We start from the raw sequence: 6,000 nt of genomic DNA on the forward strand, positions 1-6,000 counted from the left end.
TCATCCAGACAAAAACTAAACAGAGTAATACTGGAGCTAACAGACATTATGAACCAAATGGACCTAACAGATATCTAAAGAAAATTTCACCTGAACACAAAAGAATATACATTCTTCTCATCACCTCCTGGAACTTTCTCCAAAAATTTACTAAATATTGGGAGACAAAGCAACTCACAAAAGAAGAAATAATTCTCTGTATCCTGTTAGATCACCACCGAGTAAAGCTAGATATCAACAAGAACAGAAACAACAGAAAGCCTACATATTCATGGAAACTAAACTCTCTACTACATGAAAAACAGGTCAAGACAGGAATAAAGAAAGAAATTAAAGACTTTCTAGAATTCAATGAAAATAAATACACAGCACACTAAACTTACAGGACACAACGAAAACAGTGATAAGAGGAAAATACAAAGCACTAAATGCATACAGAAAAAAGGCTGGCTATCATACCATCAACTTAACAGCACATAACTCTAGAACAAAAAAATAATCACACTCAAGAGGAGTAGATGGTAAGAAATATTCAAACTCAGGACTGAAATCAATAAAATAGAAACAAAGAGAACAATACAAAGAATCAATGTAACACAGAGTTGGTTTTTTTTAGACAATCAACAAGATAGGCAAATAAGATAAGAATCCAAACTAGGTCCCACCCCTGGGCACCAGCCATGCTGGGAGGACCTGCCCAACTTGGCCCCAGTTTCTGGCCAATCACAGAGCCCTCTGGGAAGGCTCCCCTTTTCCAAGACTGCAGGCAGACCCTGCAGTCTCCACACCCTGCCCCCACACCCATTTGCCCAAGACCCCAGCAACTTCCTGAGACTCAGAGACCAGCCCCCAGCTCCCATCCGCCCCCGAACTCCCATCTGGACCAGAGAGACCCTCTGGTGGACACTACAACCTCCACACCTTACCCCCACACCCATCTGCCGGAGACCCCAGCCACTTCCAGAGACTTAGAGACCAGCATCCAGCATTCCATCCTGCCCTGGAACTCCCATCTGGACAAGAGGAGCTCCCATCTGGACAAGATCAGGAGACCTCAGGGACTTCCTGAGACTCAGAGTCCAGCCCCCCAGCTCCTATCTGGCCAGCACTCTCATCTGGACCAGCACTCTCATCCAGCCCAGAGCTTCCATCTGGACCAGAGAGAGGCTCCCTAAGTCTGTCAGCTCTGTCTGGACCAAGTATACTGATAAGACCAAGAACGAATCCACGAGGAGATGGGCAGACGTCAAGGCAGAAGTACATACAACAAAATAAAGAGCAATACAGCATCACCAGAACCTAGCCCTTCTCCAACAGCTAGACCTGAACATCACAGAATGGAAGAAGCAGAAGAAAACAACCTTATAAGTAAAATCATGAAGAGGCTAGAGCCTTATATAGAAGAAATCAAAATAAAGTGGATGAATAGACAAACAAAAAATGGGAAGAATGCTATAAAAAACTAGAGGAAAGGACAATTAAAGCAGAAGAAAACAATAAATCCTTGAATGAAAATCATGAAAAAGCAAGGAAACAGATGAGGGAAACAGTCCAAAACCTGAAAAGGGAAATAGAAAAAATGAAGAAGACACAAGCAGAGGGAATGCTGGAAATAGAAAATCTGAGTAAAAATCAGGAACTTCAGATGCAAGTATAACCAACAGAATGCAAGAGATGGAAGAGAGGATCTCTAGTGTTGAAGATACCTTAGAAGAAATAGATTCATCAGTCAAAGAAAACACTAAAACCAACGAAGTCAAGAACCAAATTGTCCAAGAAATTTGGGACACCATGAAAAGACCAAATCTACGAATAATAGGGATAGAGGAAGGAGAAGAATACCAACTCAAAGGCACAGAATATATATTTAAGAAGATCATAGAAGGAAACTTTCCCAACTTAAAGAAGGAAATGTCATTTGAAGATACAAGAAGCCTATAGAACACCAAACAGACTAGACCCCCCAAAAAAGTCCCCTCACCACATAATAATTAAACAACTAAACGTACAGAATAAAGAAAGAATATTAAGGGCAGCAAAGGAAAAAGGCCAAGTGACTTATAAAGGCAAACCCATCAGAATAACACCAATTTCTCAGTGGAGACTTTGAAAGCCAGAAGGACCTGGACAGATATAATGCAGACACTAAGAGACCATGGATGCCAGCCTAGACTAATATATCCAGCAAAACTCTCAATCATCATAGATGGAGTGAACAAGACCTTCCAAGACAAAACCAGATTTAAACAATACTTATTCACAATCCCAGCCCTACAGAAAGCACTAGAAGGAAAATTCCAACCTAAGGAAGTCAGATACACCCTCGAAGATACAGGCAATAGATAACACCACAACAGTAAACCCCAAAGAAGAGAAGAACACACACACTACCACCAAAAAAATCAAAATAATAACAGGAACGAACAATCACTGGTCATTAATATCCCTTAATATCAATGGACTTAATTCAGCTTTAAAAAGACACAGACTAACAGAATGGATACAAAAACAGGACCCATCTTTCTGCTGTATACAAGAAACACACCTCAAATTCAAAGATAGACACCTCCTAAGAATAAAAGGCTGGAAAAAGACTTTCCAATCAAATGGTCTTAAGAAGCAAGCTGGTGTAGCCATCCTAATATCCAGCAAAATGGACTTCAAACTAAAATCAATCAAAAGAGATGATGAAGGACATTACATACTCATCATAGGAAAGATCCACCAAGATGAAGTCTCAATTCTGAACTTTTTTATGCCCCAAACACAAGGGCACCCACATATGTAAAAGAAACATTACTAAAGCTTAAATCACATATAAAACCCCACACATTAATAGTGGGAGACTTCAACACCCCACTTTCACCTCTGGACAGATCGGCCAAATTGAAACTTAACAGAGAAATTATTGTCTTAACTGATGTTATGGCTCAAATGGACTTAATCGATATCTACAGAACATTCCACCCAAACAGAAAAGAATATACCTTCTTCTCAGCACCCCATGGAACCTTCTCTAAAATCGTCCACATACTTGGCCACAAAGCAAATCTCAACAGATACAAAACAATTGGAATAACCTCCTGTGTTCTATCAGACCACCATGGTTTAAAGTTAGATTTCAACAACAACAACAAAAAACTACAGAAATCCTACAATGTCATGGAAACTGAACAATGCTCAACTGAATGACCAATGTGTTAAGGAAGAAATAAAGAAAGAAATTAAAGACTTCCTAGAGATCAATGAAAATGAATACACCACATACCTAAACTTATGGGATACTATGAAAGCAGTGCTAAGAGGGAAATTCATAGCACTAAATGCCCACATAAAGAAGCTGGAGAAATCTCACGCTAGTGACTTGACAGCACACCTGAAAGCTTTTGAACAGGAAGAAGCAAAGTCTCCCAGGAGGAACAGACACCAGGAAATTATCAAATTGAGAGCTGAAATCAATAAAATAGAAATAAAGAGGACAATACAAAGGATTAATGAAACAAAGAGTTGGTTCTTTGAGAAGATCAACAAGATAGACAAGCCCTTATCCAAACTAACCAAAAGACAGAGGGAAAGCATCCAAATTAACAAAATCAGAAATGAAAAGGGGGACATAACAACAGACAATGAGGAAATCCAGAGAATCATCAGGTCATTCTTCAAAAACCTCTACTCCACAAAACTGGAAAATCTAAAAGAAATGGATAATTGTCTGGATAGGTACCACATACCTAAGTTAAATCAAGACCAGGTAAACCATTTAAATAGTCCAATAACCCCTAAGGAATTAGAATCAGTCATTAAAATTCTCCCAACCAAAAAAAGCCCAGGACCAGATGGTTTCAGTGCAGAATTCTACCAGATCTTCAAAGAAGACTTAATACCAATACTGTTTAAATTGTTCCACACAATACAAGCAGAAGGAATATTACCAAACTCCTTCTATGAGGCTACAATTACCCTGATTCCTAAACCAAACAAAGATGCAACAAAGAAAGAGAACTACAGACCGATTTCCCTCATGAACATTGATGCAAAACTACTCAATAAAATACTGGCAAACAGACTCCAAGAACACATCAAAACAATTATCCACCATGAAGAAGTAGGCTTCATCCCAGGGATGCAAGGGTGGTTCAACATACGAAAGTCTGTCAATGTAATACACCATATAAACAAACTCAAAGAAAAAAACAACAACACATGATCATCTCACTAGATGCAGAAAAGACATTTGACAAAATCCAACACCCCTTCATGATAAAGGTCTTGGAGAGATCAGGAATACAGGGAACATACCTAAACATACTAAAGGCAATCTACAGCAAGCCAACAGCCAACATCAAATTAAATGGAGAGAAACTCAAAGCAATACCACTAAAATCAGGAACAAGGCAAGGCTGTCCCCTCTCCCCATACTTATTCAATATAGTACTTGAAGTTCTAGCCAGAGCAATAAGACAACATAAGGAGATTAAGGGGATACAAATTGGAAAGGAAGAAGTCAAGCTTTCCCTATTTACAGATGACATGATAGTATACATGAATGACCCCAAAAATTCAACGAAGGAACTGATACAGCTTATAAAACCCTTCAGCAACATAGCAGGATACACCATCAACTCAAAAAAAAAAAAATCAGTAGCCCTCCTATATACAATAGACAAACAGGCTGAGAAGGAAATCAGAGATACATCACCTTTTACAATAACCACAAATGATATAAAATACCTTGGGGTTACTCTAACTAAGCATGTGAAGGACCTATATGACAAGAACTTTAAGTCCCCAAAAAAAGAAATTGAAGAAGATGTCAGAAAATGGAAAGATCTCCCATGCTCATGGATAGGCAGGAGTAACATAATAAAAATGGCAATCTTACCAAAAGCATTCTACACATTCTACAGATTCAATGCAATCCCCATCAAATTACCAACACAATTCTTCACAGATCTGGAAAGAATAATACTCAACTTCATATGGAAAAACAAAAAACCCAGGATAGCCAAAAAGATTCTGTACAATAAAACAACCTCTGGAAGTATCACGATCCCTGACCTCAAGCTCTACTGTAGAGCTACCATAATAAAAACAGCTTGGTACTGGCATAAAAACCAACATGTGGACCAATGGAATTGAATTGAAGACCCTGACATTAACCCGCACACATATGAACATATAATTTTTGACAAAGAAGCCAAAAATGTACAATGGAAAAAAGAAAGCATCTTCAACAAATGGTGCTGGCATAACTGGATGTCAACCTGTAGAAGGCTGCAAATAGATCCATATCTGTCACCATGCACAAAACTTAAGTCCAAGTGGATCAAAGACCAAATAATAAAATATCTTGGGGTAACTAATTAAGCAAGTGACAACTTGTATGGTATGAACTCCAAGTCTTTGAAGAAAGAAATTGAAGAATATATCACAGATGGGAAGGTTTCCCATGCTCATGGATTGGCAGGATTAACATAGTAAAAATGGCGATCTTACTAAAAGCAATCTGCAGATTCAATGCAATCCCCATCAAAATTCCAACACAATTCTTCCCAGACCTTGGAAGCAGAATTCTCAAATTCATGTGGAAGAATAGAAATCCAGGATAGCTAAAACAACTCTGATAACTTCTGAAAGTCTCATCATTCTGATTTCAGGTTGTACTATAGAACTATAGTAATAAAAATAACATGGTATTGGTATTGGCATAAACATAGAATGTTGAGCAATGGAATCAAATTGAAGACCCAGACATAAGTCCACATACATAGGAACACCTGAGTTTTGATAAAGAAGCCAGAAATACAGACTGGGAAAAAGTCAGCATCTTCCCCAATTGGTACTGGTTAAATTGGATGTCTATGTTTGTAGAAGAATACAAAACTCAAGTACATAACTCAAGTACAAGTGGATCAAAGATCTCAACATAAAACCAGTTACACTGGCCCTGATAGAAGAGAAAGTGGGGAATACCCTTGAACACATTGGCACAGGAGATGA

The sequence above is a fragment of the Onychomys torridus genome, chromosome 2 (assembly GCF_903995425.1).
Source record: "Onychomys torridus chromosome 2, mOncTor1.1, whole genome shotgun sequence".
Lineage (NCBI taxonomy): Eukaryota > Metazoa > Chordata > Mammalia > Rodentia > Cricetidae > Onychomys > Onychomys torridus.